The sequence below is a fragment of the Erythrolamprus reginae genome, chromosome 2 (genome assembly GCF_031021105.1).
Source record: "Erythrolamprus reginae isolate rEryReg1 chromosome 2, rEryReg1.hap1, whole genome shotgun sequence".
Classification (NCBI taxonomy): domain Eukaryota; kingdom Metazoa; phylum Chordata; class Lepidosauria; order Squamata; family Dipsadidae; genus Erythrolamprus; species Erythrolamprus reginae.
The window spans coordinates 60,381,665-60,408,691 of NC_091951.1; the positions used below are offsets into that span (position 1 = coordinate 60,381,665).

Below are 27,027 nucleotides of genomic sequence, written 5' to 3' on the forward strand. Positions count from 1 at the left end.
AACTCATACTTCTGAAGGACTTCCATTTTGCCCTGTCTATTTGTTTCAGAAATATGTCACTAAGGTAAAAAGTTTCCCTCCAGGGGAAAAAAACCCCCATTCAATAGAAACAAAGCATATTTCTTATGCATTAAGCTTATATTCCCTTTCCACTCTTTTTTATTTTTATTTTTCATAGACCATTCTAAAATCTCCCAGACTAGATTAAGTTGATGGCAATTCTTTCGATTTAAAAGAGTTCTTTACACAAGTAAATTCCTCTGCAACCTATTCAGTCTCTCTCCTCTTCAACTGTCAGAAATGAAAGAGTTAATCTCAAAGAGGAAGCATGTATATATGCACTTTGCTCTAAACTAACCACCCACTTCCTAACTGTTCCCTCCTCTACACTACCACCACCCCTTAGAAAAATAATCTCCTTTTGCAGGAAAATTCAGTATTCAATGCCCGATGCTTACTTGGTTACAGTTAGATCCAGTTACACTTATTTCTTCAGAGAACATTAATCCTGGTAACTGTCAAAAGCAAACCTCTCGTACATAATTTCACGTGGCAAATTGTCTAGCAAGTAAAATCAAACACTTAACGGTGCCTGACACAGAATTTTGCACATCTGCAGTTTCACTCCCCTTTTTTCAAAGAAATTATAATTAAGGCAATTATGCCATAAATACTGAAAGCATGCCTATGACGATAGGACAGAATCTCACTCATATATTTGTATATAGCAACTACATTCCCAAACAGCATTCTTTTCAAGGCAATTATTTACAAAGTTGTTACACTTACTACGACCAGACAAAGAAGAAATGTATTCATGCTCTGCTTGCATTCCTCCCCCCCCCTTCCCCGAAAAAGGCTGTTCTTAAATCTTCCCTTAAAGTTCGTGAAAAGAAGAGCCAGGCCTACATAATGTAAATAGAAGTTCGCTGACGGTCTGCTTCTCAGCTTCTTTGTAAAACTCTTGACGGAGTGGAGTAAACAAGAGAGTTCAAAAGGCGTCAATTGAAAGAGAGAGAGAGAGAGAGAAAGCGTGAGAGAGAGAAAAGAAAGACAGACAGACAGAAAGGAAAGAAGGAAGGAAGAAAAACTAGGAAGGAAGTTGAATAAACATCCCTGTGCAAAATTAAAGATCAATGCCCTGTATTATTTGAAACAAATAATAAAATCAATCGTATTGACAAACCTGACAAACTCCATTTAGCTGCCACCACAAACACAGTGCTGGGCCATGAAGCTCTCTATTAAAGGCTTGCTGTACAGTCTTCAGGTTACAGACAGATTGCACACACAAGGGTGCTCCTGGGCTGACAAGATGCGGACTACCCAATCAGCCACGCCCTTCTCCACCAATCACAACCAGCCTCTAAACATAATCAGTTCAAACACCCCTACACAATGGGCCTCTCTCTCTCTCTCCTCTCTCCCCCCCCCGCGCTCTCTCTGAGGCAGGTGAAATAATGCTTTTGTGAAATAACGCTTTTGTCTCTAAAGCAACTACAATTAAGTGCTGTTAACCCTGTGACCCAACCGTGTCTGTTTCTGTGCTCTAAAAAAGCATGGCAAAGAGCATATGCTTACTCTGTCCCTGCAAAGATCACTTCCAAACTATTCCGCCCCCCCCCCTCTTTTTAAGAAAACGAAAACCAACTCCAATTGAACACGGACTAACAGATCTTTAAAAAATCTCACGCTGAAAGAGCTATCTATTCAGCAGAGCCTACGCGACAAGTACGGAGAAGCAAGCGAAACGCAACCTTTCACAGCAATCACTTTTAAAAATCAGATAGGCCAAAAGAGGAAGGATTGTACTTAGGGAGGGAGGGGGGGAGGGAAGGGGGGAGGGATTTTTAAAAATCTCATTGGAAAATCAAGTGGGGTTTTTTTTTAATGGGGAGATACATTTGACACTTCTTTAGCAAAAAAAATATATATACTCTTTTCATTATTTCACAACCCTCTAGCTTTTTCAGATGCATCTGTCTAGCACAGATTATTCATGGTACAATCCGGTAAAAAACATGCAAACATTTGCAAATAACTATTCAACAGGAGTTTGAACAAATTATTTGTGTGCCTGGCCTATGCAGAGAATTACACCCACCTCCTCCAAACAAACCAAAAGGAAATGAATCACATACTGGGGAATGATAAGATGTAAAAATTTATCACAACCACAGATGAATCTATTAAAGTCCTCTGATCAATGTTTTCCAAATAAGGATTTTTTATCAGCCTTGTTAAAGGCTGTAAACAAGTATTTCCGAACTTAGTAGCATCCGCTCAAATGTTTTGGACCTTCTCACTATCAGATTTGATGGTTCTGTGCAATTAATGCAGAACAATCACTCAAGGTGTCAAATGGCAAGATAAAAAGAATTATCACTTGCTCTTAAGCATTAATGCTCTTTCCTCCTCCTCCTCCCCCCCCCCTAAAAAAAATAATGGAGCATGTTTTAAAATTTACTCATTAACTGAAGTTCATCCCGGTTTGATATTTTAAAATAAATAAAAAACATGTAGTATTATAAATATTAACAAACAAATAAAATTAATCTGATTTAATTTTTTTTTTCTCCAGAGGATACAATTGAAATCCTTTTTAACCTTCATTTAACTAAAGATCTTGGAAATGCAACATACTCTTTGTAAGAAGCATGAATCCAAAACAATATTTGGGGGAAGCAGGGAGATACTCACAACACAAAAGAATCCAATTCAAAATGATATTTTATAATCACATGATAAACCAGATGTGATATGGATTGCTTTCCATAGCTCGAAGTGTTTTCTGTTAGACAACAAATTAATGAAATGTTTTGTGCAGGTCACTAAAAAGTTGACCCCTACCTTATGAATATTTAACAATGGACTACAGACATCTTATGTGAGAACCTAAATCTGCCAAAAAAGCATCATCCCTGAATCAGAAAGATTCTTGCTCTTAAATCAATGGTTGAAGAAGAACAAATCTACATATCAAGGACATGGATCTTAAGTGCGAATTGTGAATGTTATAGGACGTACTTTGCAACTGTATTAGGCAAGGAAAGGTAAGCAAAAGCAATGTTAAAAGCAAAAATAATATTGTGTTATTTTATATCCTTAGAGGCAGCACATGTTTGAGTATCTGAAACTGCTGTGGAGGAGGAAGAAGAAGGGGGGCAACGGAGGCTATTTAGTTAAAGCTTTGCACAGTCCGTCCCTCTCTTCTGTGAAAGCTGTCTCTTATATTCATGATCACATAACTGCCTTGTGGCAAACAGATGAGCTACCTGCATTTTAAAATATACTGTTTATATAATATTCTCCATGGCAAAGTGCTTTGCTACTCAGTCTCTTTCATCCTCCCTATATCATGATGTGAGAAGCCCCTCAGACTGGAGCCGGCTGAACTGATAGAGGGAACGAAGTCTAAATCTCGCTTGTGGGTTTATAGGGAATGAAATCCAAATTTCAGGAAGCTAGACATGGATGCAAATGTAGCCAAATGAGTCCCGATTTAAAGGAAGAATAAACTGTATCCCTTTTGCATTTTGTCCTGTGTGCCCAATGCATCCGTGGCATTCATTCAAGGATTTGGCAAAAGCCGCTGGTATCTCTCAGGCCCAGCCTAGCCTGCCTCGCAAGACTGTTGTAAGAGAAGAGTGAAGAAAACATAAATTTCTCTCTCTGTCTATCTCACATAGTCATATTTTATTTATTTATTTATTTATTTATTACTTGGATTTGTATGCCGCCCCTCTCCGAAGACTCGGGGCGGCTCACAACATGTAAAAACAAATCATGATTGATTGTGTGCTTGTTTTTTATATATATTGGGGTTGCTTTTATGAATTTTTTAACCTAAAACTGTAATTAGGTTGGTAAATATTAGATTTGTCACTATGTACTGTTTTTGCCATTGTTGTGAGCCGCCCCGAGTCTGCGGAGAGGGGCGGCATATAAATCCAATAAATCGAATCGAATCGAATCTATATAATTAGATCAGGACAACATACCCTGCAAATTAGACCTATGGGATCATGGCAAAGACAGACAAGCATTGTGTACATTCATATTTGTTTGTTTGTTTGTTTGTTGTTATAATTTGTCAACCAATGCAAGGAAACAGGACACATGAAAAAAGGGCACAAATAAATTGATATAAAGAAAAATGGACTAATCATGGAAATCACTCTAAAGTGATTTCTCTGAACATTTAGAAAGGGATTTTGTTTGAGTCAGCTATATGTATGACATTTTACATAACTAGTAGCAATCCTTTTCATCTCTATTACAATATCCCATTTATCTAAATAAAAACAAAAATACTGTTTTATAACACTGTTAGGATATACAAAATCTCCTTTGAGCCAAGATTTATCTTTCAGAAACTTCACGGATGTACCTTGACGACAATGTGGAAACCTGTCATTGCTTTTTCTTGGGACGTTTCTCTTCTTAAAAAAACCAATTTCAGAGCCTGTCCCACAGCCTTGGGACTTCCTAGTACTGTGATGGAGAACCTATGGCATGGGCGCATGCACTGTCACCAGTTGCATTTATTGATTGATTGATTGATTTGATTTGTATGCCGCCCCTCTCCGTAGACTCGGGGCGGCTCACAGCAATAATAAACAATATATAACAAATCTAATAATTTAAGATTGTTAGATTTATAGTTTCCAGTGCACACATGCACACCAGCCAGCTGTTATTTGCATGCGCCAGAGTGCCAAAAACCTGAAGACCAGCTGCCGATGCACGGTGAAAAGTTTCCTAGTAGTTTCCCCATCCAAGTATTAACTAGTCCAGTTATCTTTAAAAACGCCACCAATTTGAACTAATTATAGTTGGAATTCCACCTTCCAGAGGTAGAGAAAGGACATCTTTATCTCAATTGATTAGGGATGATGTTTATACTGGAAGGGAGGAGGAAACGTTTTAAACATTTTGACTGTTTCCCAGACTTTGTGATGTGAAAAACAGAATAAAAACATCCTTGTATTTTAGGCCACTGTTTTTCCTTATCTCATGCTTTCTGATTTCATGGAATCTCAAATGTAATTACACCCAGTGGGTTCCTTGTGCTAATAATTTCACATTGCAAACAAGTATGGTGCCAGTACTCAAACTGCACCAGACTTAAATGTTTTGATTGATTTCCTTGGTTGATTGCCTGATTTGGTTTGATTTGGAGGCCACCTGATTATACTGTAGATGACTCTGAGCAGCTTACAATTAAAATAGAGGCAATCATTAGGGGGAAAAAGAGCAGCGCATGTCTGAGAAAAATGCAATATAACAAAAACAGCTGAAAGGGGCTCAACACCCACCTTAGTCCCTGGGAGAACAGCCAGGTTTTCAAAGAGGTTTGGAATGTCATCAGAGGGAACTATTTGAATCTCTGCTCCTAATTAGCATCAATAGTTATTTATTTATTTTATCTGGGAGAGAACTGTGGTTATCTTGACTTCTATAATTCCCTATGATGGAATGTGCACCTGCAGGAGCAATGGGGGAGAGAGTTTTTGGCAACCCAGAATTTCCCCAGAGAGACAAGCGCAAATTAAGAGACTATGCAATCCTGAGCTGGATATGGATAAGGGCAGAAGTTCAGGATATGGATGTCCAAGTGCCGCCTCTATTTTGGTCGAGGCAGGCAGGAATCCCTTGGATACCATTTGTTGGGAGTCAAGGGAATCCTGTCTGCCTCAACCAACAAATGGTAGGGTACCATATGTTGGTGGTCAAGGGAAAGGGAGGGATTTGCCTTCTCCTTCTGCTCAAGGTCCCCATGTACAATTGGTGGGCCACTGTGTGACACAGAATGCTGGACTCGATGGGCTTTGGCCTGATTCAGCATGGCTCTTCTTATGTTCTTATTTTCTAGGGTAGATAGCACTAGCAATAGCACTTCAACTTGTATACCGCTTCTCAGTGCTTTATAGCTCTCTCTCTACAGAGTCAGCATATTGCCCCCAACAATCTGGGTCCTCATTTTACGATCCTCGGAAGGCTGAGTCAACCTTGAGCCTAGTGGGATTTGAATTGCCAAATTGCAGGCAGCTGGCAGTCGGAAGAAGTAGCCTGCAGTACTGCATTCTAACCACTGCATCACCGAGGCTTGGTACAACCTAGAATCTCTCAAGATACATATACAGTAGTATGATCTCACTGAATCCCACATCTAATTACATTAAGTGGGTTCTTTGTGTTAATGGTCTCATATTGCAAACCAGTATGGTATCAGTAATCTAACAATATTCAGTCTTGGGCCAGATATCCCCACTTATATAACCTTTCATCAAGGTTGCTTTGTTACTTCATGTTGGCTGTTTTGTTTTGCAAGTCACATAGGACCTTTTGTAGGGCAAGGTTGATTACCCTAGATCAGTGATGGCAAACCTTTTTTTCCTTGGATGCTGAAAAGTATGTGTGTGCGTTATCGTGCGTGTGCAAGTGCCCACACTCATAATTCAAAGCCTGGGGAGGATGAAAACAGCTTCCCCCCATCTACTGGAGGCCCCCTGGAGGATGGAAATGGCTCATTTCCCAACTTCTGGTGGGCCCAGTAGGCTCGTTTTGCCCTCCCCAGGCTCCAAAGGCTTCCCTGGAGTCAAGAGAGGGTAAAAATGTCCTCCCCCCATCCCCCTGGAAACTCTCTGGAAGCCAAAAACGCGCCTCTGTGTGAATCAAAAATCAGCTGGCCGGCACACACATGCATGTTGGAGCTGAGCTAGGGCAACAACTCGTGTGCCAGCAGATGTGGCTCCACTTGTCACCTGTGGCACCCGTGGCATAGATTCGCCATCACTGCCCTAGATCCATATAGGGCAAAGGCCCTATCTAAAGTATGAGTCAATCACTGAAATTACTGGAACATTTATTCAACATAGAATAAGTCTTTAGTTATAAGATAGTCTTAGTAATTATTTCAGTATTTTGGGGTTACTCCACATACTCCTGGTATTATTGGACCACTGATTTCAATGTGGGGGAAATTCATTGATATGTGATACAATGAGAAATTAATGATCTACACAGTTTTTATAACTTTCAGTTTCTATCACTTGCTTGAGCACAAAAATTACTAAGATGCATAACAGATAATTTTTTTTTAATATGTTGACAAAACCCGAGACAAGAGTTTTTCTTTCAGCTCCTTAACAGCTTACTTTGTCTAAAAATGTTAGATCTTCAGAACTTTCAAACTTTGGCAATGAATTCTACAGTGAACCATTAACAGTCCAGTGAACCTTGTGATGAGGTAGATAGGAACCTTCTGGAAGATCCTTGGAAAGCACAGATTTAGCAGAATAATATTATTGCATTCTACAACAATGTACCTTTAAGTTCCAGCTACTGAAAAGAAAGGAAAGGGACTATCCATTTCCATAAGGTTCCTTGCGAACTACCCAGAAGTATCCATTTTACTACCAAAGGACATAGTGTGCTTTATGATGATGACAATTCAATTTATCTGAATTTAAGAAAGCTACCCACCCACACACACACACAAACACGTCAGAGAAAAAAACACCACATGCACTTCCATTACCATATTTTCAAATAATCTGCCCAATCTTCCTGTTAATAAAGCAAATTATTGTAAAAAGTTGTTCTTTACAATTTAAAACAATATTTTGTACTTATGGCAAAAGATATTTAAGGAATGTTTGATACATTACACCAAAGCCATTTGTATTTAGTTAAAAACATAAGTATAAATAACTTAATTTCAAAAGGAAATATTTGGATCATTGTCTTCTTAAGTGATGATTCTTATTTCCAGTTATTTCCACTGTAAAATGAATTTCAGTTATATATTTTTCATGTTTTTTAGAAGAATTATTGCTGGATATATTTTTATGGCTAGAATTATTGTAGCCTGCTGTTTTCTCAGTACTATTTACAGGTTTATCCCAATAGAGTGTGAAATTAACATTGTCTAAAAGCAGATCAGGTAAGTATTCATAATGTGGCTCTCAAGCTCAGCTTCAAGGAGTCCATGTTTTATTGCCAACTGCCTATAATATAATTTCTGCCACTTGATTATGCCTTGACATACTCAAAATTCACCAAGGCAATATTATGTGATGGTGACATGAACCATAGTTTCCCATCTTTTCTCTATATTTCTGATGTACATCTGGTTTCAAAGTCTTGGTAGGATACTATTATAAGCATTATATTAACTGGGGAAAAAATATCAGAATTATTATTATTGAAGTCTAAAAGTCTAGAATTAAGAGATAATAAATAATATGAAGCAAAACATTTCAGAAGATTAGGGTACAAAATTTGGTCTACTTTCAGATATTTCACTGCAATCCAGGAAAAACAAAATAATGTAAAGGGCATATGAAACATAATACATATAAAATATGCATGCAATCTATAAACACATTTATACGTTTGATGACAGATGTGTAACACCAAATTCCAACTTGGCAATGCAAATAGCCGTGGGGACATTCTAAATGTTAGGATAATCCACAATTCAACTAATTGGAAACCTTATTTAAATAGAGATAGTTTCACTTGAAATTACACAGGCCACCCAACTATAATTGAATGAGAAGATGAATAAAACAAGTTCACCTAATGTGATGTTCCAGTGAGTATTCTTCCCATCAGTTAGTGTTGTGATGAAACATGAATATAGTGAACTGATTATCTGCTGGTTTATCAATTTGTATCTGCTCAATTTACTGTAACCTTTCAGGAAAAGATAGCAATAAAGATTTTATTAATGTAAATTTTGAATGAACCTACTTTAGAACAATTGAAGGGGCAACTAGAACGTTCCTATATTGCATGGAACATCCCTGAGCAAGGGGCAGAACCAGTGGTGGCTTGTAAACGGCTTTTGCTACCAGTTCTCAAACATGTGTTGTCAGCGCTACCGGTTCTAAGAACCAGTCTGAACTAGATAGATGCTCAATTAGGAGCAAAAGGTTTCTGTCGCTTCTGTACAAGAAGGACAACAGAAAACTCCCAGCAATCAGGAAGAATCATCTGCTATTTTCATCCATATTACAATTGTTGACTGCACAGTTAGCCAGATTGGACTAAATTTGGTATTCTGAAGGATCTGGGATAGATAGATATAGTTGTTTGATAATATTAAATGTATCATATAACTATTTCATAAATAAGATACAACTAGACACAAGAACAGTTTTTTCCTGAACACCATCACTCTACTAAACAAATAATTCCCTTAATACTGTCAAAGTTTTTACTAAGTCTGCACTTCTATTTCTGTTAGTTTTTTCTCATCATTCCTATCACCTCTTTCCTTCCACTTAGGACTGTATGACTGTAACTTGTTGCTTGTATTCTAAGATTTTTATTAATATTGATTGTTTCTTCATTGCCTATTTGACCCCTATGATAATCATTAAGTGTTGTACCACATGATTCTTGACAAATCTATATTTTCTTTTATGTATACTGAAAGCATATGCACTAAGACAAATTCCTTGTGTTTCCAATCACATTTGGCCAATAAAGAATTCTATTCTATTCTATCCTATCCTATCCTATTGACAAGAATTTAGATCTAGCAAAACTGCAATGTGTTTTCATTGAGATTACAATTTAGCAACTAGCCCATAAGAGAAAACTTTGAATTGACCAGAGTAAACCTAAGCAATTATAGAAAAATTATTAACTTCCTAACAAGTTAAGAAATTCATAGCAACATCAGAGGCAAATGGTTTTTGTCATAGATTATATCCAGGGGTGGGCTATTGCCTGGATTTTTTGGGGGGGGGGGCATGCCGTGGGGTAGTGAAAATGGAGCTCCACCCCAGAGCACCCAATTTGCACTGAAATATATTGAAAGAAAATGCAGGGCGTCCTGCATAAGCCACACCCATAGTGTGGTAGTAAAAAATTTGGTAGCCCTTCACTGATTATATCCAATTAGATCATATAATTCCCCTACAAAGACCATTAAGAATTACTGTATGTAGATCCTGATAAATTAATATGCAGAATGAAAGTCTTGTCCACTTGTAATATTTTCTTAAAAGGACAGCAGATCATAACAGAATCCAGTCCAACCCAATATTGGCATTATACAGATAGATCATAGCATCGGAAGGCACAGGAAGCATGTAAAACCTAATCCTTTATAAGCAAAAGTTTTAACAGAGCTGTATTTCTGTGGTTATCTTACAAAAAATAATCTTAAACCACCGCAGTTACAGATAAGAAACAAGCAATCATCTGCAAAATAATTTGAGACTGAAGCAATTTCTATAAGGTAACATTGCAACAGTATTTTGAAATGGCAGTATCTTATTCATTGACCTGAGCCTTCTTTAATTGATGGTTTTCATTTCTGATGGAACAAATACCTCCACCCACCCCAGTAAAGAACAATGCTTCCTATTATTCTTAAAAGAAACCAAAAGTAAAGGTGTGATATAAGGATAGCCTTGGTACCTATTTATTTAACTGGTTTCTATAGTTGTCATGTTCATACCATAGCAATATATTATTCCTTATTAATTATATTTGTGTAAACATTATAATGTAGATGACTTTAAAATATAACTAACAGTAGTTATGTATGTTTGAGATATATTTTGGCAAGAAGATGCTGTTTTCACCCCTCGATACTACGTTTTTATAATACCGTAGTAATATTACCAGTTAATTTATATATGCACAGCAGGCAGCATCAACATTCAGGTGAAAGATGAAGATAATAGTCAGAAGAGCTCTGGAGAAAGCGTCAGAAAAATTATTGTTTTTCTCAAATCATGCAGTTATTAATAATGAATGAAATAAGCACTATTTTATATATAATTGGATCTGACGTGTTCTTATAAATAACTATCAGAATATTTCTGCCCTGTGTTTTATATTTGATTGATCTTAATTAACTGCTTTCTTCTTGCCTAATAAATGGTAATTTAAAAAAGAAAATACGTTATTGATGAATTTTTGTACAAGAAGTTCTGATCCAATGATATGCTCACAGAAAAAATGTTCCATGAGAACATGAACTGAATTCATTCAGTTATGTGATGTACAATAAAAATGATCTTAAATTTTAGTAACTTGGGTAAAATTTTAGAAACGTGCCCAATAAATGCAACGCCTTTACAGTACATCTCATAATTGTGTCATTTCTTTTAGTAAAACTTTTCGCCTTTACCCAAAAGGTATAAATGGATCTTATGAATTTTGTGTTTATTATTCAGGAAATTCAATTCTACTAACAGATTTTCTGAGAGTATTCCAAAAAGACTGTCGGGGAAAAAAAGAAAGGAGAAGGGGAACAAAATAGGAGCCTAAAGATGCTTTGAGAGCAGGTATCTTTAGATCATTACAACTATGAGTATTGGGATCTATTAACCCTGCAGTCTTCATTACTCTCCACTCTGCTGCAGCTGGATAGCAAAGAGGCACTAAGCTACTCTTATAATGCCCTTATTTTCTGAAAGTGTTTCCCACCAACAGGCAGGAAAAAAACTCAACTTAGAAAAAGGAATATAAAATATGATCTGTGTATGTACTGCTCCAACACTAATGGCATTCTGTAAGGCCATGAAGACCTGGCTTTGCCGGCAGGCCTGGGGGCCATGAATTAACAACTATCATGTTCAAATTGTATGAATGTTATGTATGTATGTTGATTATTTAGCTTATTATGTGTTTTAATTTGGGGTTTATTGTTAGATTGCATATTTGACTTCTTTTTAATTGTTTCTATATTTTATATTGTTGTAAGCTGCCCTGAGTCCTTCGAGATTGGCCGGCATAGAAGTCGAATTAAGTAAGTAAGTAAGTAAGTAAGTAAGTAAGTAAGTAAGTAAGTAAGTAAGTAAGTAAGTAACTGGTGTGTGTGTGTGTTTGTATATATAAAATCTATTATTAAGAAAATCAGGTAGTTAGCTAAACACAATGAAGAAGTTGATAGGCAATGAAAACAAATTATTTTAAAAGTCACAGATGGTGTCAGCCATGCAGGTAGCTCTTGACTTACAACCACAATTAATCTACAAATCTCTTTTTGCTAAGCAAGGCAGATGTGTTAAGTGAGTCATGCTTGATTTTATGACCTTATTTCCCATAGTTGTTAAGCAAATCGCTGCAGTTGTTAATTGAATTGTGTGGTCATTAAGTGAGTCTGGGTTCCCCCATTGACTTTGCATCTGGGAAGGTCAGCTGGGAAGGGAACAGTGCAACTATCATAAACACAAGCTGGTTGCCAAGTGCCCAAATTTTAATCATGGGACTACAGGGATACTGCAAAAATCGTAAGCGTGAAAACCAATCATAATTCACTTTTTCCAGCGCCATTGTAACTTTTAATGGTCATGAAAAACATGGTTGTAAGTCGAGAACTACTTACATATTTCAGTGCATGTTAATGCCCAGTATGACCCAAATTGTTGGGGGAAATATGCTGACCCTGTAAACCGATTAGAGAGAGCTGTAAAAGTACTATGTAGTGGTATATAAACCTAAGTGCTATTGCTACTGCTATGATAGTACCTTACTAAAAACTCTTTCCAATAATTATACATCCTATGTGTGGATTTCAAATACTCAGAAGTATTATCTGCAGCAGGAAATTCTGAGAAAGAAGGCATTAAGTCATATATAAAATCTAATTCCCACAAAGTGTCCTGTTGGCTTGCAAACATTTTTTGCACAGAGCCTAGCAGCTTCTGGAAGCTATGATCTTGCGGCCTGAAATCCTGTGAGATCACAATGGCCAGGAGCTTCCAGTCTCTGCGCAAAACATTTGCAAGCCGATCGGATGCTGGAAGCGAAATTGTCCCACTCCCAAAGAAACCATGGCAGAGAGGAGACAGATCTTCTTCACAAGGTAAGTGAGTCCTGCATGGCAGGGTGGGAGGGGAGAATGTTGCATTTGTAAGGGTGAACAATTGCCATGTTGCTGCAACATTCATAATTTCAGGACCGTGTCGTAAATACTTGGTGGGATATTACTGCACAACTTTGAACGATTGCTAAGTGAACTGTCATAACTCGAGGATTACCTGTATGGCTTTTGGCAAGTACCTATAAACTATCATATACATGAACATATCAATGAAAGTTCAGGCATCAAAAACCTGTTGCAAAAAATACACTTCCTCATAAACTTAAATTATGACACATATGAACCCTACAGTATAGGACATGAAATCAACCTAATGCCATAAAATCTTTTTGCACAAGAAAACCTCCTCTTGGCTCAAGCCTTTAGGAGGGGAAAGCAACATGGATGACAAAATTGCATAGATTTTGCTACTTTGCCTTAATTCCTCCTCTTCCTCCTCTGCTTCCGCTGCCCTCAAACAGAGAGACTACTGAAGGTCAGAAAAAAGTATCTCAGCTTCCAACTCTTCAAAGTAAATACAGGCAGCTTTCAATTTACGACCACAACTGAGACCAAAATTTAAGTTGCTAAGTGAGACAGTTGCTAAGTGAGTTTTGCCTCATTTCAGGATCTTCCTTGTCACAGTTGCTAAGTGAATTCCTGCAGTTGTTAAGTTAATAATAATTCATTAAGTGAAACTGTCTTCCCCATTGGCTTTGCTTGTCAGAAGGTTGCAAAAATGGATCACATGATTACTGCAACCATCATAAATATGAATCAGTTGTCAAGCAACTAAATTTTGCTGGTTCGCTCCCTCCTGTGCTGAGTGGGCACACCTCGTGCAGTAAAGAAAAATCTGAGTAAACAAACCCACCAAAGCTGGAAATCCCAGCGACCAGCTAGGTCCCACAGAGTTGGCCTTCTCCGGGTCCTGTCGACTAAACAATGTCGTTTGGCAGGACCCAGGAGAAGAGCCTTCTCTGTGGCGGCCCGACCCTCTGGAACCAGCTCCCCCCAGATATCAGGTGCCCCCACCCTCCTTGCCTTTCGCAAGCTCCTTAAAACCCACCTCTGTCGTCAGGCATGGGGGAATTGAAATTTTTCCCTTCCCCCTAGGCTTATAGAATTTAAACATGGTATGCTTGTTTGTATGATTGGTTTCTTAAATTGGGGTTTTTTAGATTATTTTTAATATTAGATTTGTTTACATTGTCTTTTTTATTGTTGTTGGCCGCCACGAGTCTTCGGAGAGGGGCGGCATACAAATCAAATCAATCAATAAATAAAAAGATAAGGATTGCACGCACAGTGACAAAACTTGGCTTTTGCGTATGCTCAGAAGGAAAAAATTTAAAAAGAATTTTAACTTTTTTTTAAAAAAAAGATGGTGGCATCCATGGACCAGCATTGTGACATCACCAGTGGGTCACTTCCAGTTCAGGTGAATCTGTCCGAACTGGTCTGAACGCACCCCTGATGTGACCACAGGTAAACTGCAATGGTCACAAGTGTTAAGAATGGTCATAAGTCACTTGTTTTAGTGCTGTCCTGGTCACTAAATGAATTGTTGTAAATTGAAGACTGCCTGTATTGCATCTCCATCCTCAGCAATGTACAAACAATTATTTAGTATTTCCTGAACTAAAATGGAAAATCTTGTTCCTGGAAAAATTCAGCTCTGCATCTCCATGAGCAAAGTAAATTATGCAAACCTTATTGGGTTATAATATTTAAGAAATAATTTCATTCCATTTGACCAATAACTCAGCAAAAGTCACACCCTGAGCTACCATCCATACTAAGCTTCCTATTATGTTCTAATTGCAACAAGATAAAAAGTAATCAATGGCCTAACTGAGTATTATGCCCATGAGGGATTGCAAACTATGTCTGATTTCATACAAATACACCAAACCATAATGTACCTATATTTGGTGTTGTCTTAGTAAAGAAGCCAGCCACCTGGGGTTTGTGCAATAATCCACAAAAAAAACCCCAAGTCTCGGCTTTACTGAAATGCATGAACCTAATTGTGATAAAAATGGGGGGAAATCAATCTGCTTGTGGGCACAGAGGAGGGTTTCCTTAGATCCTTTTTGCCAAATGTTTTTAATTTGAGTTATCAATCCTAAGAATCTCAAGCTTCCCCTTTCTGTTCTGTTAGTCCATTTTTTCTATTAGGCAAACAGAAATAATAGCATGAGTAATCAGGGTTTTCAACATCAGCTGGTAAGTGCAAAATTAATTATCTATAGGTACTTCAGTACATATTGAATGTTTATTTTAGTACTGATTAGCAGATTCAGTAGTAAATGCTCTTTGCCTTTTCAGCATATTTCCAGTCTTGGGAACTAGAAACTTGTTGATGTTTTTAATTATGTCTACGCATTGATTAGTTTACCACTAAGAAATCTTAGTGGAAGTTAAATCCTTAAGATGTACATGTGTAAATAGAGGCCCCTGCCCTTTATGGGGGAACCAGTCTAACAAATGCTGCCATCTACTGGTGGCTTAAATTTATTCAGCTGCCTCATTGAACAAGTGAATGGGAAAAAATGTTTTAAGTAATTAACATGTAAGTGGAAGGTATAAATGATAGCTGTGTTAAAGAGAGTTAAAAAAATTATCCTGGGAAATATGCAGCCTTTTAATGCAGAAGTATGCATTAGTCTATTATATGGGCTCTCTTGCACACAGCATGGAAGTGCCAAACTATATATATTAGCTTGTCTAGGAGAACAACCTATATAACTGCCGGGCATCTTGCTGTCTTTTCTTGCTCTCCTGGGAATGTATGTCAGGATATTTTCAATAAAACACCTTCTTAACAGTAATGGGCCACTGTTCTCATTTCAGTGGTCCCCAAGGTTTCCTAATACAGTATATTTTTAGCTGACTTACAGTTCAAATTCCTCCCCAGCATTCAAAAATATGTTAAAACGCAGAGTTTTGTTTTCTTTTCAGCTTCCTTATTTTATAAATAGAAAAAAAGGGGGGGGAAATCAGTAAGTATGTTAAGAGGAATTGTGATAATTTGATGTTGTTTCATAAATAAAAGTTTAATGAAAAGGAGCTGCGAGTTGAGAAAAGAGCAATTACAGATGATATAGTGGGATGGAGCTACACAGAACACAAATAAAGAGAAGTATGGTTGAAGTAATGTCTTGAGAGTTTAGCATCCCCATAAAAGTTAATGGGTGTCACAGTAACTAAATCCCTATGCACTGTTTTTAAAATGTATGTTCCTTGGTGACTACAGGAAGCAAGTAGAGTCTGCATTCACAATTTGCTGCATTTAGTGTTAAGAGTAAATACTGCTGGATGTTTAACTGAAGGTAACTTAAATTAATCCTATTAAGTTTTATTAGACTGGACCAGTATAACCATTGTGAGGTTACCTAGGAAGTTCTTCTAATGTCTATTAACTGTCAACATACTTGCTAAGAAATCCCTGTAGAATAAGACTTCCACAAAAGATAACTTTTGTTTGGCTCTGGATAAGATTACTTCCTTACAAACCTCCTACTCAGGAGAAGTTTCTAAGTCTTCATTTCTGGTGTGGTTACCTCTATCTGCACTGTAAAGTTTAATGATGGTTGCTATATTTGGTCTTTAGATCTTCTTTTTTTTGAGCGATGATTGTGGGGTGGATGTTGAACATGTAAGAAACTAACCTTTAATATTAAATTCTTCAGTAGGTGATATTCCAGGACATTTCTGAGCCTGCAAGTATCCTCTGACATCACCTCTAAAGTTGGATTTTAGCACTTAACACAGTTGGATTTGCTCATTAACTTTTTAGTCTTTCATGTTTGAAAAACCCAGTTGTGATTAAATTTGCCAGAAAATACTGTGCCAGTTAATATACATAAGTAAAAAAATATTGTGTTGAAGCTTGCTATCAGCATATCTTTCCTACCTAGAAAAATCTCTCTTTTAATCATTTTATACCTTTGATATGTAATAGTTTGGGAAAGTCCTACAGCATAATTATATATCTTGGCTTGGCAGTTTAATAGCTATTCCCTTCATTTACTGATTTTGTTTTACTGGTCAATTGACTATTTTAGTAAATTGCTTATTGGCCTATTTCGCAGGATCACAATCCTCATGAAAAAGATGAGCTGGTGAGGAGCAGTAGCAACTGTCTGAAACCCCAGCAGGAGAGTCAAGTTATCCTTCTAATTTTTCTCTAGAAAAGACTTGGTGGGATACTAAATACTAAAAACAATTAAAAACCCATTATTATAAAAACCAAACATACATACAGACATACATACCATGCATAAAATTGTAAGGGCCTAGGGGGAAAGAATATCTCAATTCCCCCATGCCTGGCAGCAGAGGTGGCTTTTAAGTAGCTTAAGAAAGGCAAGGAGGGTGTGGGCAATTCTAATCTCTGGGGGGAGTTGGTTCCAGAGGGCCGGGGCCGCCACAGAGAAGGCTCTTCCCCTGGGTCCCGCCAAGCAGCATTGTTTAGTTGACGGGACCCGGAGAAGACCCACTCTGTGGGACCTAACTGGTCACTGGGATTCGTGCAGCAGAAGGCGGTCCCTGAGAAAGTTGGAGAAAGATCAGAAGCAACATGAGAAAATATTGTTTTACTGAAAGACTAGTAGATGCTTGGAACAAACTTCCAGCAGACGTGGTTGGTAAATCCACAGTAACTGAATTTAAACATGCCTGGGATAAACATTTTATCATCCTAAGATGATAAAATACAGGAAATAGTATAAGGGCAGCCCAGATGGACCATGAGGTCTTTTTCTGCTGTCAATCTTCTATGTTTCTATGTTACAACCCATGTCCCAAAACCCCGGTTCTTTAGAAGCAGTAGCTCTAGCCTATGATTGGCTTGCCCTCTAAAAGATCTTTTCCAGCTGCACTAACTTCCAGCTTGACGCTTTTCAGAATTCCCCAAAACAGAAAAAAAAAACCCCAGTGTGACTTGAATTCACAGTGCAGTTACTTGAAACTTTCCAGACTTTAGCTGGAGAGTGACCAAGCCGGTGCAGCTGTAGTGAGATCTGAGGAGCTTACAGCCCGAGGTGATAGTATAGCTAGAGGCATTTCTTGTTTTACATTGCCTCTGTAGGGAATGGCAGTTTTAACAGTTAAACACACACAAATGGGCAACCCCTGGAAGTGGGAGGTAGGTGGGAGAGGAGAGATCTATATGAGAAATAAGTCCTTACATAACGCGTTATGCATTCAACATCACAAATGCGCCCGAGAAGCTCAAAAGTCTTCAGAAAAATGCTTCTGTTCAAGCTGGCAAGTCAAGCATTCCTCATTAGTGCACCAGATCTGACAATGCCTAATGTTTCCTGTTGATAGATACCAGCATGTATTGACACAAGCTTCATGTGTTTCTTTTTGAGGCTTGCGGTTTAGTACTTTGTCAAAACAGGATACCATTTAAATATACAAAAAAAATTACCAACTGATGCTCCAAAGATGAGATATGGGTGTGCCACTTGTATAACTACATTTGTAGATGAACCAGCTAATAATGTTACATTGCTTCGTTTAAAATCTTTAAAGGCCTTTGACAACCTGCTGTATTTATCTATTCAGCTTGGAAGACAAACATCTAAGCAAAACGACTGTCACTTTCTATGAATTACTGAATGTGCCTAGCTCATTTGCCGGCAATATTGTCTGAATTCAACTCCAATTAAACAAATGAAAACACCTGCTTTGTACATATATCTTTTGGTACCTCAAGGGGAAAGATGTAAAAATGTTGTACAATCTGGTTCATGAGCCTGTGCTAACAATACAAATTTATTGACTTACAAAAGGAGAAGAAATACAGGATATAAATACATGATTTAATCTTCTAATGCATCTCTCTCTCTCTCCCCCTCCCTCCCTCTCTCTTTCTCTCTCTTTTTAAGATTAGGAGTGAAGGTTTTTATAAATAGAGATCAGCTTTCATGGAGAAAATGACAACATTCATGACAAGTTTTAAGTATATTCCTGTTATCAGAATGTGACATTTGCATCCCATTAGTAATGTTTTCCTCTGTTCTTTGGGAGATGCTGAAATGGATTTATGAAAACTGTAGGCTGAGAATTTCCTGAAACTGGACAAGGAATAGGGTTTAAATCAGCTGATTTCTGTCCCAGGAACTAGTGAGGCCGGCTGTAGTTTCAATACTGTACGAGATGATCTTGGGGGCTACTAAGGGGGCGGAGCCTGTTAATTATTTAAATTAACTCAGTCTCTACCAATAGGATTGGTTATTAACCCATGTTGGACTTTCCTTCCAGAGTCAATGGAGAATACAGTGATCTCTCGATTTTCGCGGGGGTTACGTTCCAAGACCTCCCGCGAAAGTCGATTTTCCGCGAAGTAGCAGTGCGGAAGTAAAAACACCATTTTTGGCTATGGACAGCCAAAAACTACCCCTCTCACCGGCTTTCTTCGGACACGGGTCCTCCTGCAGCAGCGCTGGCGGCCACCGTTCCCCGTAGGCACCCACCCGCCGCTCGCCCGCCCGCTGCCCGCTCCACCTCTCTTTCTCCTCTGCTGCAAGAGAGGCGGGACAGGCATTCTCCAGAGGCTGCTGGGTGCACGGGCCGGCGCGTGAGAGAGAAAGAGCGGGGAGAGCAAGAGATAGCAAGAGAGAGAGAAAGAGTGAGGGAAAGAAAACAAGAGAGGGAAAGTGAGAAAAAGCGAGAGAGCAAGAGGGGGAGAGATAGAGAAAGAGAGAGAAGGAAAGAAAGAAAGAGATGAGAGAGGGAGGAAGAGAGTATGAGAGAGGAAGAAAGCAAGATAGAGAAAGAGAGAGAGAAAGAAAGAAAGAAAGATGAGAAAGGAAGGAAGAGAGTGAGAGGAAGAAAGAGAGAGAGAGAAGAGTGGAAGGAAGAGAGAGAGAAATGATAGAAAAAAGGGGAGAAAAAAAAGAGAAATGAGAAAATGATTGAAGCAGAGAATGACAGGAAAGAAAGAGAAAGAGACAGAAGTGATTCTTGGTGATGACGTATGACGTCATCGGGTGGGAAAAACCGTGGTATAGAAAAAAAAACGTGGAGTATTTTTTAATTAATATTTTTTGAAAAACCGTGGTATAGCGTTTCGCGAAGTTTGAAGCCGCGAAAATCGAGGGATCACTGTATATCATTTGTGCAGTCTTTAAATATGAAAAGGTAGTTGCAGATTTCAGAGACAGTCATGGCTACAGATAGTCTTTGCCTTACAAATGGTCACTAAAAAATGGTTGTAAATAGAGGACTACCCATACATATGACTGACTGACTCTGCATTCACATCGACAACTACTGCATTATCTCCCGAGTCATGTGATCAAAATTTGGCACTTGGCATGCATGTACAAAAGTTACAGTACCCTGGGGTCATGTGATCGCCATTTTGCGACCTTCCCAGCTTGTTTCTGAGTCGCTTCGAGAAGGGTGGCATAGAAATCTAATTAATAAATAATAAATAAATAAATAAATAAATAAGCAAAGTTGGTGAGGGAAGCTGTATCTGCTAATGGCTGCATGATGTACTGCATGATGTCATGGTCAGACCATTTTCTACTACGGCTTATCTTCCTGGCTCCAATCCTTCCCCACAGGGAGGCGGAAACGACTAGGTGGTTCTGCCCCAGATGCCTGATGGACCCAGAGGGTTTTCAGAGGGCGCTTGGGGTTATTCCAGATGCACTCATCCACAGTTCGCAGAGTCTCTTGCTGTAGCCTGGAACAAGGCTGCAATGGAGGCTCTTGACCGGATTGCGCTGTTGCGACCTCTCCACGGGACTAGACCCCGGAGAGCTCCTTGGTTTACCGAGGAGCTCCGGGAGTTGAAACGCCAGAAGAGACATCTAGAGAAGCGATGGAGGAAGAGTAAGTCCGAATCCGATCGAACACTTGTAAGAGCTCATATTGAGACTTACAAAGTGGCGCTCAAGGCAGCAAGATGTGCGTATCGTGCCGCCTTGATTGCATCAGCGGAATCTCACCCAGCCGCTCCCTTCTTAACCAGGGGGGAGTTGGGGAGCCCTTGCAGAGTAGTGCCAAGGATTTTAACACTTTTTTTGCTGATAAAGTCGCTCGGATCCGGGCGGACCTCGACTCCAATTGGATAACAGAGTCGACTGACAACGAGTGCTATGTTGCAAAGTGAAAAGGACTATCATTGCCATGTTCTTGCTCCCATCTGCTACTTTTTTTTAAAATTAAACTCAACTGCTTGGTGTCCTCTGCCTGGAATGAGGAAGGATGAAAAGGGGAATGTACAAATCGAATGAGAGACTTCCTACTAAACATGCAATGGATCCTATACTTGTCACTTTTCCGACTTGCTTCTGTTTTAATAATATTGTATTAACGAGGGTGGAAACTACTGTCTAGCCAAAGACCCAGCTTCCATCGTGTATATGTACTGTAGAGGCATAGCTGCAGAAGAAAGGAAATTCGTTATATAAAAGAGAATACAAAAATATGCCATTGTTCATGTTCACTCTCCCTCAGGAAGGAAGGAAGGCACTTCAGAGTCAGAATTAGCGCTAATAAACCAATTTTGAGATATTATAATGAGAGAGCTTACAAAGGCTTTGAATCAGAAGGCTCAGAACTACGGGAATGATTCAGAGTCACCCTCAGTTGTTTCTAATATGACTGATGTCAATTTTTTGCATTTTACGGAGACTTTCAACAAGCTATGGTTTCCCACATTCTCGCAGTTCCTTCGCTCTTTTATATGCTGCAACATCCAACCGCAATACCCAGGCAGGAGTGGGTAACTATTTTTGGCTTAGGGACCACAGTTTTTCATTGTGGCTTATTTGGAAGCCACAAAGGTGTGGTTGTGGTGCTACAATACCACCAAAATCATAAGGATAAAATGTTCAGATCCAATCTCTCTCTGTCTTGGTCAGAGAAAGAGAGAGGGGGGGAGGGAGGGAGAGGCAGAGACAGAAAGATAGTTAGATAAATATTATGCGCTTTGGGGCTTAGACGGAAAACTGGAGCTTATTAAAATTTCTCCAAAATGAGGAAAATTTGGTTTGGTGAGGTAAAACAAGTCGATTGTCCCACATACCATTGCTATTTCTTGCAACATTGATAGAAAGCTTACATATGTATATGTGTCAACTGAATTCTGAGATGATTCCTTGAGTGTATTCCCTTGTCTCTAGCTCTATTTATCCCAACTAAGTTGCCAACAATATCTCTATTACCATATTTGTTTAGTGGCACTGAATGAAGGGACTTAACAACCAGTACTTGAAATTCCAGCCGTTGGTATAGTCTGTCACAGAAACAAAATCCAGGCACTTGGCAAACCTGTTGTACTTACAATGATTGTAGTAAAGTACAACCATGTGATTGCTTGTTGCCAACCTTCTTTTGCCAGTTTCTCACCACCAAGTCAAAGGGAAGGCCAGCAAGGATGTCTTGGGGTTATGACAACATCATGCCATGTTGCATTTTAAAACTGCATTGCTTATTTATGACAATCCTGGTCTCAAGTGCTCAACCCCTTATAACTCAAGGACTCCCTCCATTCCTTAGGCATGTTTATTAACTTTGTTTTGTAGTTCACTCATGCAGCAGTACCTCTACATGAAGAGTAGCAAATCGGAGGTACGCATTAAACAAATGTAATGTTTTATTAAGAACTTAACACTGTGCTGGGTGAACAGTGCGGTCAGGCGGTAGGGAAAGCGAGTCGAATGCTTGGCTGCATATCTAGAGGTATAACAAGCAGGAAGAAGGAGATGGTGATCCCGCTGTATAGAGCGCTGGTGAGACCGCATTTGGAATACTGTGTTAAGTTCTGGAGACCTCACCTACAAAAAGATATTGATAAAACTGAACGGGTCCAGAGACGGGCTACAAAAATGGTGGAAGGTCTTAAGCATGAAACTTATCAAGAAAGACTTAATGAACTCAATCTGTATAGTCTGGAGCAGTGTTTCCCAATCTTGGTAACTTGAAGATATTTGGACTTCAACTCCCAGAATTCCCCAGCCAGCGAATGCTGGGAGTTGAAGTCCAGATATCTTCAAGTTGCCAAGGTTGGGAAACACTGGTCTGGAGGACAGAAGGAAAAGTGGGGGACATGATAAAAACATTTAAATATGTTAAAGGGTTAAGTAAGGTTCAGGAGGGAAGTGTTTTTAATAAGAAATTGAAAACAAAAACAAAGGGGCAAAATCTGAGGTTAGTTGGGGGAAAGATCAGAAGCAACGAGAGAAAATATGCTTGGAACAAACTTCCAGCAGACGTGGTTGGTAAATCCACAGTAACTGAATTTAAACATGCCTGGGATAAACATATATCCATCCTAAGATAAAATACAGGAAACAGTATAAGGGCAGACTAGATGGACCATGAGGTCTTTTTTCTGCCGTCAATCTTCTATGTTTCTAACAGCTGGTATGCAACCTTAGCAGATGCAAATATACCAGTGGTGAAATCCAAATTTTTTTACTACTGGTTTTGTGGGCGTGGTGTGTCTTGGTGGGTGTGTCTTGGTGGGTGTGTCGGGGAAGGATACTGCAACATCTCCATTCCCACCCCACTCTGGGACCAGCCAGAGGTGGTATTTGCCAGTTCTCCAAGCTACTCAAAATTTCTGCTACCAGTTCTCCAGAACCTGTTACAACCTGAGGGATTTCACCCCTGAAATACACCACAGAACAATTGCAGGCTACTGTATCAATAGAAAATGCCTTCATTCCTTTAAATCTGCTTGTTAAATGTTCCACACTATACATACATTTTAAACCAATTAACCAAATCAGATAATTTCCAGAAAGTGGGGGAACCCAGTAAAAGGGGGGAATGAAAAAGTGCTAAGAACTTTTAGGCATCAGGTGTGAAATCTCTTCATATATCTCAGGAGGCCAAGGTCAGGAGGTTCAGCTGCTGCAACTTGTTTTGAAATCAAACACCAATTGCCAAAGCCAAATATACCATATCATAAGAGGAATGACCACTTCAAGTCAACCGTGTGCAACTGTAAACTCAATAGCAATCGCGTTTAGACTTATATACTGTTTCACAGTGCATTACAGCCCTCTCTAAGCGGTTTACAGAGTCAGCATATTGCCCCCAACAATTTGGGTCCTCATTTTACCCACCTCGGAAGGATGGAAGGCTGAGTCAACCTTGAACCTGGTGAGATTTGAACTGCCAAATTGCAGTCAGCTGGCAGTCAGCAGAAGTAGCCTGCAGTACTACTCTCTAACCACGGCGCCACCGAGGCTTTTCAAATGTAAATACACTCAACATATTAGCAGCTGCACTGTTGTTTATTTATTTTATTTATTAATCAGATTTGTATGCCGCCCCTCTCCGTAGACTTGGAGCGGTTAACAGCAATAATAATACAATGTAAACAAATCTAATATTTAAGTTAATTTAAAAAAAACCCAATTTAAGAAACCAATCATACATACTGACATACCATGCATAAATTTTATAAGCCTAGGGGGAAGGGAAAGTCTCAATTCCCCCATGCCTGGCGACAGAGGTGGGTTTTAAGGAGCTTACAAAAGGCAAGGAGGGTGGGGGCAACTCTGATATCTGGGGGGAGTTGGTTCCAAAGGGTCGGGGCCGCCACAGAGAAGGCTCTTCCCCTGGGTCTCGCCAAACAACATTGTTTAGTTGACGGGACCTGGAGAAGGCCAACTCTGTGAGACCTAACTGGTCGCTGGGATTTGTTCAGTTTACAACAAGAGAAAGCAGGCGATATTTCCTGGTTGTGGCAATCATGACTATGGAGCCAAGAGCAAAAAGTTGGAACTTCCAGCTGCTCCTTTTTTTGGCTACTAATCTGCCATATAGTTGGATACCTGTGATTTGAACAACTTGATTGTGCACTGGAGCAACACACAGCCACTCTATCTACAAGCTATTCTTCCCAATAGCTTGTTATTCCAATCTTTTATGGAAAATATTATTTGGGTTCAGGTGGCAAAGATGCATGAAGTGGAAGATTTTTTTAAAAAAAAGTTTTTGAAAGGTTTTTTTGGGGGGGGAGGGGAAAGAGGAAAAAAAAATACTTTGTTCTAAAATATAATTCAAGTACTTAACGAGAAATGGATTGCTGGCAAAAAGAATTCCCTTTATATATACCATACTGTATAAATATATTCTGTATATTTGGTTATTTATGAACCTGCAATTTGCAAAGAATAGACCCGGAGTTAATTAGTCAATGTGACGAACAGAACAAAATATGGTTTCTCTTCCTTTGTGTGTAGGATTAAAGATTCACATACCGAGTCTGCAGGATGAAAGGCTAATGTGACCAGCTGTTGAGTGATTAGCATCCATTATGACGCAGATGCAAACATGTATCAGATGTACAGGTAGTCCTCTACTTATGATCACAGTTGATCCTAGAATTACAGTTGTAAATCGTGAAAATCTAAGTGAAGCATCCATATGATTGCCTGATTTAGCAATCATAATCCTGGTTCTCCCTGTTGCAATTCTTAAGTGGAGGATGGAGTACTTCTGGAGTTAGAGGAGGATCTGGAAGATACCACATTGAAGCATTTGCGATGCTGCGATTTTGTTGTGGCTTCCCTCGCTGAGAAACCCCACCTCTGGACTTCTGTTGCCAGCCGAAGCACCCGTTTTCGCACTGGTGGGATTCCCCTGCCGGGATTCCCCTGCAGCATCGCAAAATCCGGAGGTGGGGTTTCCCATGGAGGGGAGCCTCAGGAGAATCCCACCAGCACGAAAACGGATGCTTCGGCTGGCAAAAAAGGTGAATTTTGGGCTTACACACATTAATCGCTTTTCCATTGATTCATATGGGAAACATTGTTTCGTCTTACGAACTTTTCACCTTATGAACCTCGTCCTTGAACCAATTAAGTTCGTAAGACAAGGTATCACTGTATTTATAAGCCATAATGTATGTCTAATATATAAAACAAAGACAGGTTTATAATATTATTGTACTTAGAAACATAGAAACATAGAAGACTGACAGCAGAAAAAGACCTCATGGTCCAGCTAGTCTGCCCTTATACTATTTCCTGTATTTTATCTTACAATGGATATATGTTTATCCCAGGCATGTTTAAATTCAGTTACTGTGGATTTACCAACCACGTCTTCTGGAAGTTTGTTCCAAGGATCTACTACTCTTTCAGTGAAATAATATTTTCTCACGTTGCTTTTGATCTTTCCCCCAGATATTGACAGATTTGTATGAGTTTGACTGGACTGTTTAACTTGACTGTGCTATTTGTAAAGTAAACACTATTTTATACACTTTAATTTGTCTTGCATGACTGAATAATTACTCCTATGTTCTGAATATCTGCTTGAATCCCACATTTTCCTCTGTGTGGGTCCTTGATAACTCAAGGATTCTGCATACTCCTTAACAAACCTAAGAGCACAAGTTGCAAAACTCTTTATTTAATGTTATAGTAATTTTGAATGGTCACTGAATGAATATTGTAAGTGAAGGACTACCTGCATACTGATGAAATTATATCATAAAAATCCCAGGAATTAAATGATAAGAACTATGAATTCTCTGATAACGATTCCTATTGTCTTGTGTATAATTGTAGCTGCCTTGCTTAGTGTAAATCAGTTTAGCTTAGCAGGTATGTTCAACACTTACAATAAAAAGTTATTTCAAACAAGTATCCCTAAGATACAAACATTCTTTACAGATGGCTGCAAGTGGCATGTGAATCATTTTCTTCTGAGACTAGCTGCAACAGGTTTAAATAAATATATCTATACCTGAGGACACAAGAACAAGTTAGAGAGAACACGGGGGCTTTTTTCCCAAGCTAATTTAAACAAGAAGCTTATTGTTCACATCTCCAGACAAGTCAAATGAAGATAAATAAGAAGTACAGGAAGTTAATCTGTATTTACACCATTTGAATAAATATAAAATTAAAACCAAAATCAATGCTGGACCTTGACTTTTGCCAAATTTTCTTTTACTTACTGGTCTTTTGTCCATGCTTTATTTGACCCTTCTTTGCCATCTCTTGTCTTCATTTTGTATTTTCCATTCTAAATTGTCCCCCCCCCCCCCTTATGTCTTTATTCCGCACAAGAAAAGAGATTAAGTAATTGGAAGCATTACGGCCAGCAAAGGCAGGTCACTGTGTTTCTATGGAAAATCCAGCAGGGTACGGTATTGCCCACTGCTTCTGTAGATGTCCTTTTACAGTGTGACCTCAAGA

General features: G+C 38.9%; 1 protein-coding gene across 25 annotated transcripts in view; it reads right to left on the reverse strand.

Moving 5' to 3' along the window:
* FOXP1 (forkhead box P1) overlaps nucleotides 1-27,027 on the reverse strand; it is a 780,655-nt gene that overhangs the window by 167,483 nt on the left and 586,145 nt on the right. For 3 of the 25 annotated variants that reach the window (XM_070738232.1, XM_070738230.1, XM_070738231.1), the window contains exon 1: nucleotides 1,187-1,298. The exons of 21 other annotated variants lie outside the window; for them this stretch is intronic. The gene's annotated coding sequence lies outside the window, so the exon portion shown is untranslated. Of the gene's footprint in view, nucleotides 1-1,186; nucleotides 1,299-27,027 lie in introns of those variants that run through there. One more of the 25 variants, XM_070738229.1, reaches the window with a different exon arrangement.